A 12,630-nucleotide genomic window follows, 5' to 3' on the forward strand; every position below is an offset into this window, starting at 1 on the left:
TTCATTCCTTCATTCATATCTCAAGCTCTCATTCTATTTGGGTTTGGGTACAAACCCATTTTCTTCTTTTGTGGATTCAAGAAGAGGCCGAGATTGAGCTTGGTACGGACTCCAAGTGTGCTCCTGAAGATGAAGGTGAGAAGTTGAAAGTGAAGGTACTAGTCAAGTGATCTGGAAAGGATTGGTTGGCTGGAGCTAGATAAAACCTTGTACTCGGTTTTTATTCTTCATAGTGGAGTTTTTCAATCGGTGGTAGGCCCATGGTTTTTTATATCTTCGGAGGTTTTCCACGTTAAAAATCTCATGTTAATTGTCTCTTTCTCTCACTCTACACTTTGATTTATTTTTTGTTTTTGATATCATTGATTACTTGGGCATACATGTTGAATGAGAGAAATATGAGGTGATATAAGTGTGATGATCCATGGAATATCCTTAATAATTTTTGTACTCATTTTGATTAATGATATTATGAAGTAAATTGATATGAGTTGAGGAGATACTTGTTCTTTTGATTTATTTTTGAGGATTGGTGAAGCATTTGCATGTGTATTGCATTTATAAATTGTTGGGAGAGTGTTGGTGCATACATTCTTGCTTGTGAATGTTGTGCTTTGTTGAAAAGTTGTTGGAAGAGAAGTTTCTTGACATTGAGAAAGTCTAAGGTTAGGTAATCTTTGTTGGGAGTTTTTTTAAATTGTTCTACAATACCTATTCACCTCCCTCTAGGTGTAGTCCATTATTGAGATTCACATTTTCAATTGGTATTAGAGTAGGTTTTTAAAGAAAAAATTATTTTCGGTCCTTGAATCTCAATCATGGAACCTCATTAAGAGGGAGCTTCCATTGGGAGACCACCATTTTTAACAGGCAAAAATTATTCTCATTGGAAAGTGAGAATGCAATATTTTCTCAAAATGCAAAGTGAAAAAGTTTGGAATGTCGTTGAATTTGGTTGATCTCCACCTAAGGTGTTGGATAGAGAAGGTAGACCAACTAATGTTATCAAGCCTAAATTGGAATGGGATAGAAGTGAAAATGAAGCAAGTGAGAATAATGCTAGAGCCATGTACTCCATCTTCAATGCCATTAGTGTAGACCCTCGATTTTGTCAATTTATCACATGTCTTTAAAATTCGTTTTCAATGCTCCACAATAGTTCCTTGGTGGCCCATGGCTACTCATACCACTTACCTTTTTCTGAGTCACCTCGGAGATTTTGGTTGAGGGATTATTTGATCCCTTATTATGACCCTTGGCAGCCCTAACTTAGACTTAGGCTTTTCTTGTTTTTTTTAGGATAGCTTTTAGATACACTTGGCCCATTAGGCACCACCCTAGGCCTACTTAGTCTCACCTTAGGCCCGTTTAGGCACACTAGGCCTACGAAGACTTTTATTTTATTTTATTTTATTTTATTTATTTATTTATTTATTTTGTTTTTAGTTTTAATTTTATGATTATCATTCACTTTTTATTGGTTATCTTCCTCTTTATATTATTTCCTTAACTTATTTATTTATTTATTATTTTTACCATTTTCTAATTTATTTACTTATTTATCTATTCATGCAATTATTTAACTTAAAAAATTTCATGTTTTTGCAAGGAAACTTACCATTGGAGTTTAAGGAAGGCGGGACTCTCCTTGGAAGGTTTTGGAGGGGAATTTGAAATTGGGAAGATTGCTTTTGATTGGAAGATTTAAAAAAAGAGAAGAGAAGAAGAAAGGAAATAGGAGAATTCTCATTTTTTGGAAACAAATTTAGGTCTTGAGGGGTGATATATATAGGTGAGAAAAGGAAAAGAAGAAAAGGGGAGTACGTATTGGAGTCTTGGGGGAGAAATTCTGAGGATTTTTGGGGTGAAGGATAGGGAAAACGGAAAAAGAGCAATTGCAACCAAGGTTATCCAGGTATGCTTTTCGTTACTCTTGGAATTTTTACCCATATTCGATTTTTCAGCGTGTTTGTTTTTGAATATTTATTGTATTGTTGATTTTGTGTGGACGGAAAGGGCCACAAACTGTTTTGGTTGATATTGGTTGCTTATTTGTTTGCCTCAAACCTGTTGTGATCTTTCCCACTAGCCTGAGCCCATCTAAAAATGTGGCTTTATCGGCTTCCTTCTATTTTTATCATTATGCCTATTGGTTCTCTCCTCGTTTTCTCTGTTTTGGATCATTCCTCCAAGTTTCCTGGTGATTGTCTATTAAGCATTCCATATAAGCCGATTCTTTTGGGAAGATAAAAATAGAGAGGACTCTGTGTTCCATCTAGCAGAAATCATTTCGAAAACGCCTTTTATAATAACTAGAAATTGATACTGAAATTGAAGCACCGTGGTGGAATAGAGTGGGAAAATCAGAGCCGAAGACGCCTCCCTTCATTTTAATCTTAGGGTTTTCTTATGAGAAAAGGAGGAACAAGAGTGGCAGAAAAAAATCTACGGAGCATTTTGAAAGATCAGCCAAATTAAATCTGCAGAAAGGGAACACTTTTAGATATTTGGGACATTATTATGCAAGGATATCCGTTAATACCCAGAGAGCTTTCAAGTGTTACTGGAGATCGATCACCCTCAATCCCAATTATTCCGATTCTGGGCAAACAAATGTTGAAACTCCCATGCCTACTCCGTTTGCGTTGTTCTCTTGATGTCTACTCATCTAATGTTCTGGCTCTGTTTGTGGTTCTGTCACCGATTCTTGATGTAGAGGGATCAATCTCTTGAAGCATTTGCCTCCAACAAAGATCTGGTTTGTTTTCTTTTAATCTTTTAGAGTTTTGATATCTTTGAGCATCAGAAAAGTGTACTGAGCATATGAAAATATTTGGGACGTTTGGGTCAGTGTGTGCTGCCAAGTTCTTATTTGTGCTTTGTATAGTGGTGATTTTTCATGACATTGATGTTGGGTTTTTTTTTTTCTCGTTTCTCCATGAATGGTCTGGTTCGAATTTGCTGATTGAAAGCCCAACAACCCTTTAGCTGAGTTTGCATGAATTTTTAGATTACAGTGATTGAAGGCCGCGTTTTGTTCACTGCATTAAGCTTTGCAATTTCACTTCACTGAGTCCATTAGGGTTAATGATGGAGCTCTGTACGCTTTTGTTGGTGTCCCTACTGTTTGTATTTGCAATGGGGCAGCTTCCATCACAGGACATTGTGGCACTGCTCGAATTCAAGAAGGGAATCAAGCATGATCCAGCTGGTTATGTGCTTAATTCATTAGAATGAGGAGTCTATAGATTTCAATGGGTCCCCTTCCCCTTGGAATGGCGTTGTTGGTAATAGTGTCAATGTTGCTCAGGTGTTTCTTGATCACCGAGTTCTTTCTACTGATGTTGATTTGAGTGTATCTTTGAATCTCATAATACTGGTGGTGCAGCAAACCCAGCATATGCTAGTGTCTCAGTTCCGAAGCCAAGCAACAAAATGTTGTCTCATGATGGTGCTGATACTATACTTGAGCCTCAAATGCTCCCTCCATCTCTATGTGGATATATGGAAAGGGCCTTGGTTCATTGCAAAGGTGAAACGCAAATGGCAGCTTGTCAAATTGTCCTGAAGGAAGTAATTATTAATACAATTGCTGATGGTACACTCTACACAAGAGATTGAGACATTGAGCCTCTTTTTCTCACTGCCAGATGCGGATGCTGTCAATAACAACATAGAGAATAAGGGACTACGGGTACTGAATGAACCTTCTCAGATTAGTTTAGAAGGAACTTCTGAAAAGGTGCTCTAGTTCTGTGTAGAAAGTGCAGATCATAATATCTAAAGCTCTCAGGTATTGGAAACAATTCCAGTAAATTCATTGGGAACATAGTTTGGAAGTGAAGATCTGCTTATTGACATTCATGATTGGGTATCAAAGGAAGTCGTGCTTTGGCTTCTAACCAACCTGCCCTTCCTGTCTACCTATTTACACCTCTCTCAGATTCACTCAAGTTTCCTTTGATCTGAATTTCAATTGTATTCATCCAGATTCGAATCAATTTTCCCTTCACTGAGACTGGCGTCTATTCGACTCCTACGTTTAGGGAGATTCCAGTCTAATAATTGAATTTCCCATAAATCAGCAGCATGGTATGAGAGAGTTGTGTAATTGACATAGGCATGCATACTCCACTAGTAGATGCTATGCTTGCACTTCGAGAATGCCCAGATTCTAAGGATATATTCGGAGTTCTCTCCTACCCTTCTCCTACTGGAAGAAGATCTGGAGTAGCTCAAAGTCTTTGAGAATGAGTATAAAATAGAGATGATTGAAGATATGATGAAGTCGAGTACAGTAAAGTTGATGTTAATCGGTCACCGAGTTTGCATTCCACTGATCAGGATCCTAGGGGTTCATCAACAACCTCATCGACACCATGTTCAGACCAAGGATGCGGTCTAAGAGCACAGTCTTCAAGTGTTGGCTGTTCAAGTCAGTGGCAGGCTGACATACACCTCGACCTTAAGGTCAATGGAGAAAAGGCTCTTGTACTATACAATGTTAGCCTTATACAATACTACGAAACTCAGTGCTGTTCGAAACTTGCTGCTAGACACTACTTGATGCCTAAAAAGGGGGTTAAAACCTGTTAGCACTGATGATAATGGTGATGAACCTGCTGTGGATGCGCACTCCAATACCGAATCCCCTTCATCATGACTTAAGGTAGATCCGGAAATAGAATATCTTGCTGAAATTCATATTAATCAACCTGCGCAGAAGTGGAAATATGTTGACAACATTTAATAACAAGGAGACTCAAATGTGAGATTCTGGTTGGAATTGTGAGGCTTTCAGATATAACAGGGAGAAGACAAGCATGGAAGAGTTCTCTCCCATTTTACTCAAAAAGAATAATGAAGTGATTTTTGAAGAAATAATTGAAGAGGAGAAAGTAGGGATCTCTATGAAGCTTTGCAAGAGCTGAACGGGCAGCTTCTCGATGAATTAAGGGTTCACATAAGCACCAAACCCACACCAGAAACTGGAGAGAAAATTCAGCTACAGCAGCTTCAAGAAATACTCTGCGCAATCAACACCTTTTTAAACTCCATATTGAAATCCCATTCAAAGGACATATCATTAAATATTGCAAGATCACTCAATAAAGCAGGGGATGCTCTTGATGCTGTTCAAGAATGAGAAAATTTGAATAAAGAAGGTCTAACTAAAGGCTAAGTATGAAAAGTGGGGTTCATGGTATTCTCCATGATGTGATATGATCAGATTCTCATAATCCTGTTCTGGCAAATGGCTTATATGGACAAGGAATGGTTTAATCAGTTTTGATTTTATTTATAGACACCAGAAAACTATTTTTGCAATTAATCCGGCCCTTGTTTCACTCTTGAAGTTTGACGATGGGAATTCAAAGCAAAGTGGGAGGAATGAAGACTGGCATCTAAGGGCGAACTGGCAGTGGTAAATTAACCCTCATACAGACCCTCTTTCGAATTGTCGAACCTGCTACTGGCCAGATTATGATAGACGGTTCCAGCATCTCTTCCATTGGATTACATGATTTGCGGTCCAGACTAAGCATTATCCTTCAGGATCCAACCATGTTTGAAGGGGCCGTACGAAGCAATCTTGCCCCATTTGAAGAGTACTCAGATTTAGGTTTTGGGAGGCTCCGGACAAGTGCCAGCTTTGGGATAAAGTCAGGAAGAAATAAGGAAGGCCAGATTCTGCATCTACTGAGAATGGAGAGAATTGGAGCATGGGTCAGAGGCAGCTAGTTTGTATTGGTTGAGTGCTACTCAAGAAAAGCAAGGTTGTGGTGCTTAATGAAACATAGATGAAGAATGAAGAAATCGGTGAAGACATTATGGGATTGAAAGAAAAACAATTCTAACAGGTTTTTCGAGAAGAAACAGATGGGCAGAATACTGAAGACATTATGAAGAAATTTAAGGTCATTCACGTTTGATGGGGAAATAGAGCTAGACAGAATCGCAGAGTTTATGCCAATTCAGTTACTCCTACTTCCAAGAGCTTCCTAGCTAATACTGCAAAATCCATTTAGTAACTACTTCAGTCTGAGCCCATAGATCCAAGGAAAACATAGATATGGAAAGTTGATTACGCCAGAATCCGTATCTCTCAAGAGAAACTTAAATTTACTGGAACTCTTCACCCCTCACTGGAAGTTACCAAAGCTTGGAACAACAGGGAGCCACAGAAAGTGCTAAAAAGGGGGAGAACGTATTTTGGGATTCAATACCAACATTGCAGTTTCAATCACATCTCCAAGCTCCACCCATAGAATTGCCACCTTGCCATATGTCATACTCCCCCTAATGTTTCTTTTCCTTTATTTTGTGATTTTATACATCTTAAATCTGGATTTCGAAACCCTTTTTTTTTTATCAAAATAACTTTGGTTTTCTTTAAAGTTCCTTAGGAGCTTCTAGGTATAAAATCCCAATTTTAACATGCTATTTGCTACCACTTTCCTTCGGGTATGCGCTTTCATTATTTTATTTGATTCTTAACTATTTTATTGATTTTTCTTGATTTTCAACAAGCATGAATAAACTTCATGATTCCAAATAATGGAATTCATAGAATCAACTCATGCGAGATTAATTAGGGCTTTGGTGGGGGCCCGACATTTATGATACCTTCTTCAATATTGTTTGCTTGATATGTTGATTTTTGGTTCTTCTTGATAAAATATTTGAATTCACTTAATATTTATTGTTGAGATACCCTTGTCCCCATAAGACGTGTGGATGTTCGCTAATCAGGTACGCTCTTCTCACCTTACAACTCTAAAATTCCATGAATGTGTACGTTATCATGAACTATGATCCTATTTGATGGCGTGATTGATTGCCTTGATGCTTGTTTGATCATCTTTGACAAAACACATATTATGTGTCATATTTCCAAACTAATCTTTGATGTCTTGTGTTAGCGCTCGAGAAGTGATCCGGGTACGCATCCTAACCCTCTTTTATTGTAATTAAATCTTGTTTGGCATGCTATATATATTTGAAATCACTTTGCCTATTTAGGTATCTATAATTAACTGATTATTTGCCACACTTCCCTTAACCTTGTAAGTAGAGACCTTTTTAGAGGGCTTAGAGGGGTGCTACCTTTTAAAGGTACCTTCCCAATAGGTAACCTGATCCCCGGACTTAGACTCGGGGTTTTTCAAAGACATGCTTTTTTCCAAAAATTATGGAGTCACATTTTAGGGTTTTTCTTTCTTGTTTTATTTTCCCTTTAAAATAAAAATAAAATAAGTGGCGACTCCAGCTTTTTCCAAAAATTAATTTTTCACAAATAAAAAGCAAGTCTCGCCGATCGAGTGGGGACGCACGTGAAAAATGCGGGTCCACAAATTGGCGACTCCACTCGATCGCGTCCCCACTCGATCGGCGAGACTTGCTTTTTATTTGTGAAAAATTAATTTTTGGAAAAAGCTGGAGTCGCCACTTATTTTATTTTTATTTTAAAGGGAAAATAAAACAAGAAAGAAAAACCCTAAAATGTGACTCCATAATTTTTGGAAAAAAACATGTCTTTGAAAAACCCGAGTCTAAGTCCGGGGATCAGGTTACCTATTGGGAAGGTACCTTTAAAAGGTAGCACCCCTCTAAGCCCTCTAAAAAGGTCTCTACTGACAAGGTTAAGGGAAGTGTGGCAAATAATCAGTTAATTATAGATACCTAAATAGGCAAAGTGATTTCAAATATATATAGCATGCCAAACAAGATTTAATTACAATAAAAGAGGGTTAGGATGCGTACCCGGATCACTTCTCGAGCGCTAACACAAAACATCAAAGATTAGTTTGGAAATATGACACATAATATGTGTTTTGTCAAAGATGATCAAACAAGCATCAAGGCAATCAATCACGCCATCAAACAGGATCATAGTTCATGATAACGTACACATTCATGGAATTTTAGAGTTGTAAGGTGAGAAGAGCGTACCTGATTAGCGAACATCCACACGTCTTATGGGGACAAGGGTATCTCAACAATAAATATTAAGTGAATTCAAATATTTTATCAAGAAGAACCAAAAATCAACATATCAAGCAAACAATATTGAAGAAGGTATCATAAATGTCGGGCCCCCACCAAAGCCCTAATTAATCTCGCATGAGTTGATTCTATGAATTCCATTATTTGGAATCATGAAGTTTATTCATGCTTGTTGAAAATCAAGAAAAATCAATAAAATAGTTAAGAATCAAATAAAATAATGAAAGCGCATACCCGAAGGAAAGTGGTAGCAAATAGCATGTTAAAATTGGGATTTTATACCTAGAAGCTCCTAAGGAACTTTAAAGAAAACCAAAGTTATTTTGATAAAAAAAAAAGGGTTTCGAAATCCAGATTTAAGATGTATAAAATCACAAAATAAAGGAAAAGAAACATTAGGGGGAGTATGACATATGGCAAGGTGGCAATTCTATGGGTGGAGCTTGGAGATGTGATTGAAACTGCAATGTTGGTATTGAATCCCAAAATACGTTCTCCCCCTTTTTAGCACTTTCTGTGGCTCCCTGTTGTTCCAAGCTTTGGTAACTTCCAGTGAGGGGTGAAGAGTTCCAGTAAATTTAAGTTTCTCTTGAGAGATACGGATTCTGGCGTAATCAGCTTTCCATATCTATGTTTTCCTTGGATCTATGGGCTCAGACTGAAGCAGTTACTAAATGGATTTTGCAGTATTAGCTAGGAAGCTCTTGGAAGTAGGAGTAACTGAATTGGCATAAACTCTGCGATTCTGTCTAGCTCTATTTCCCCATCAAACGTGAATGACCTTAAATTTCTTCATAATGTCTTCAGTATTCTGCCCATCTGTTTCTTCTCGAAAAACCTGTCAGAATTGTTTTTCTTTCAATCCCATAATGTCTTCACCGATTTCTTCATTCTTCATCTATGTTTCATTAAGCACCACAACCTTGCTTTTCTTGAGTAGCACTCAACCAATACAAACTAGCTGCCTCTGACCCATGCTCCAATTCTCTCCATTCTCAGTAGATGCAGAATCTGGCCTTCCTTATTTCTTCCTGACTTTATCCCAAAGCTGGCACTTGTCCGGAGCCTCCCAAAACCTAAATCTGAGTACTCTTCAAATGGGTCAAGATTGCTTCGTACGGCCCCTTCAAACATGGTTGGATCCTGAAGGATAATGCTTAGTCTGGACCGCAAATCATGTAATCCAATGGAAGAGATGCTGGAACCGTCTATCATAATCTGGCCAGTAGCAGGTTCGACAATTCGAAAGAGGGTCTGTATGAGGGTTAATTTACCACTGCCAGTTCGCCCTTAGATGCCAGTCTTCATTCCTCCCACTTTGCTTTGAATTCCCATCGTCAAACTTCAAGAGTGAAACAAGGGCCGGATTAATTGCAAAAATAGTTTTCTGGTGTCTGTAAATAAAATCAAAACTGATTAAACCATTCCTTGTCCATATAAGCCATTTGCCAGAACAGGATTATGAGAATTTGATCATATCACATCATGGAGAATACCATGAACCCTACTTTTCATACTCAGCCTTTAGTTAGACCTTCTTTATTCAAATTTTCTCATTCTTGAACAGCATCAAGAGCATCCCCTGCTTTATTGAGTGATCTTGCAATATTTAATGATATGTCCTTTGAATGGGATTTCAATATGGAGTTTAAAAAGGTGTTGATTGCGCAGAGTATTTCTTGAAGCTGCTGTAGCTGAATTTTCTCTCCAGTTTCTGGTGTGGGTTTGGTGCTTATGTGAACCCTTAATTCATCGAGAAGCTGCCCGTTCAGCTCTTGCAAAGCTTCATAGAGATCCCTACTTTCTCCTCTTCAATTATTTCTTCAAAAATCACTTCATTATTCTTTTTGAGTAAAATGGGAGAGAACTCTTCCATGCTTGTCTTCTCCCTGTTATATCTGAAAGCCTCACAATTCCAACCAGAATCCCACATTTGAGTCTCCTTGTTATTAAATGTTGTCAACATATTTCCACTTCTGCGCAGGTTGATTAATATGAATTTCAGCAAGATATTCTATTTCCGGATCTACCTTAAGTCATGATGAAGGGGATTCGGTATTGGAGTGCGCATCCACAGCAGGTTCATCACCATTATCATCAGTGCTAACAGGTTTTAACCCCCTTTTTAGGCATCAAGTAGTGTCTAGCAGCAAGTTTCGAACAGCACTGAGTTTCGTAGTATTGTATAAGGCTAACATTGTATAGTACAAGAGCCTTTTCTCCATTGACCTTAAGGTCGAGGTGTATGTCAGCCTGCCACTGACTTGAACAGCCAGCACTTGAAGACTGTGCTCTTAGACCGCATCCTTGGTCTGAACATGGTGTCGATGAGGTTGTTGATGAACCCCTAGGATCCTGATCAGTGGAATGCAAACTCGGTGACCGATTAACATCAACTTTACTGTACTCGACTTCATCATATCTTCAATCATCTCTATTTTATACTCATTCTCAAAGACTTTGAGCTACTCCAGATCTTCTTCCAGTAGGAGAAGGGTAGGAGAGAACTCCGAATATATCCTTAGAATCTGGGCATTCTCGAAGTGCAAGCATAGCATCTACTAGTGGAGTATGCATGCCTATGTCAATTACACAACTCTCTCATACCATGCTGCTGATTTATGGGAAATTCAATTATTAGACTGGAATCTCCCTAAACGTAGGAGTCGAATAGACGCCAGTCTCAGTGAAGGGAAAATTGATTCGAATCTGGATGAATACAATTGAAATTCAGATCAAAGGAAACTTGAGTGAATCTGAGAGAGGTGTAAATAGGTAGACAGGAAGGGCAGGTTGGTTAGAAGCCAAAGCACGACTTCCTTTGACACCCAATCATGAATGTCAATAAGCAGATCTTCACTTCCAAACTATGTTCCCAATGAATTTACTGGAATTGTTTCCAATACCTGAGAGCTTTAGATATTATGATCTGCACTTTCTACACAGAACTAGAGCACCTTTTCAGAAGTTCCTTCTAAACTAATCTGAGAAGGTTCATTCAGTACCCGTAGTCCCTTATTCTCTATGTTGTTATTGACAGCATCCGCATCTGGCAGTGAGAAAAAGAGGCTCAATGTCTCAATCTCTTGTGTAGAGTGTACCATCAGCAATTGTATTAATAATTACTTCCTTCAGGACAATTTGACAAGCTGCCATTTGCGTTTCACCTTTGCAATGAACCAAGGCCCTTTCCATATATCCACATAGAGATGGAGGGAGCATTTGAGGCTCAAGTATAGTATCAGCACCATCATGAGACAGCATTTTGTTGTTTGGCTTCGGAACTGAGACACTAGCATATGCTGGGTTTGCTGCACCACCAGTATTATGAGATTCAAAGATACACTCAAATCAACATCAGTAGAAAGAACTCGGTGATCAAGAAACACCCGAGCAACATTGACACTATTACCAACAACGCCATTCCAAGGGGAAGGGGACCCATTGAAATCTATAGACTCCTCATTCTAATGAATTAAGCACATAACCAGCTGGATAATGCTTGATTCCCTTCTTGAATTCGAGCAGTGCCACAATGTCCTGTGATGGAAGCTGCCCCATTGCAAATACAAACAGTAGGGACACCAACAAAAGCGTACAGAGCTCCATCATTAACCCTAATGGACTCAGTGAAGTGAAATTGCAAAGCTTAATGCAGTGAACAAAACGCGGCCTTCAATCACTGTAATCTAAAAATTCATGCAAACTCAGCTAAAGGGTTGTTGGGCTTTCAATCAGCAAATTCGAACCAGACCATTCATGGAGAAACGAGAAAAAAAAAAACCCAACATCAATGTCATGAAAAATCACCACTATACAAAGCACAAATAAGAACTTGGCAGCACACACTGACCCAAACGTCCCAAATATTTTCATATGCTCAGTACACTTTTCTGATGCTCAAAGATATCAAAACTCTAAAAGATTAAAAGAAAACAAACCAGATCTTTGTTAGAGGCAAATGCTTCAAGAGATTGATCCCTCTACATCAAGAATCGGTGACAAAACCACAAACAGAGCCAGAACATTAGATGAGTAGACATCAAGAGAACAACGCAAACGGAGTAGGCATGGGAGTTTCAGCATTTGTTTGCCCAGAATCGGAATAATTGGGATTGAGGGTGATCGATCTCTAGTAACACTTGAAAGCTCTCTGGGTATTAACGGATATCCTTGCATAATAATGTCCCAAATATCTAAAAGTGTTCCCTTTCTGCAGATTTAATTTGGCTGATCTTTCAAAATGCTCCGTAGATTTTTTTCTGCCACTCTTGTTCCTCCTTTTCTCATAAGAAAACCCTGAGATTAAAATGAAGGGAGGCGTCTTCGGCTCTGATTTTCCCACTCTATTCCACCACGGTGCTTCAATTTCAGTATCAATTTCTAGTTATTATAAAAGGCGTTTTCGAAATGATTTCTGCTAGATGGAACACAGAGTCCTCTCTATTTTTATCTTCCCAAAAGAATCGGCTTATATGGAATGCTTAATAGACAATCACCAGGAAACTTGGAGGAATGATCCAAAACAGAGAAAACGAGGAGAGAACCAATAGGCATAATGATAAAAATAGAAGGAAGCCGATAAAGCCACATTTTTAGATGGGCTCAGGCTAGTGGGAAAGA

This window comes from Vitis vinifera, chromosome 19, assembly GCF_030704535.1.
Source record: "Vitis vinifera cultivar Pinot Noir 40024 chromosome 19, ASM3070453v1".
In the NCBI taxonomy this organism is placed as follows: Eukaryota; Viridiplantae; Streptophyta; class Magnoliopsida; order Vitales; family Vitaceae; genus Vitis; species Vitis vinifera.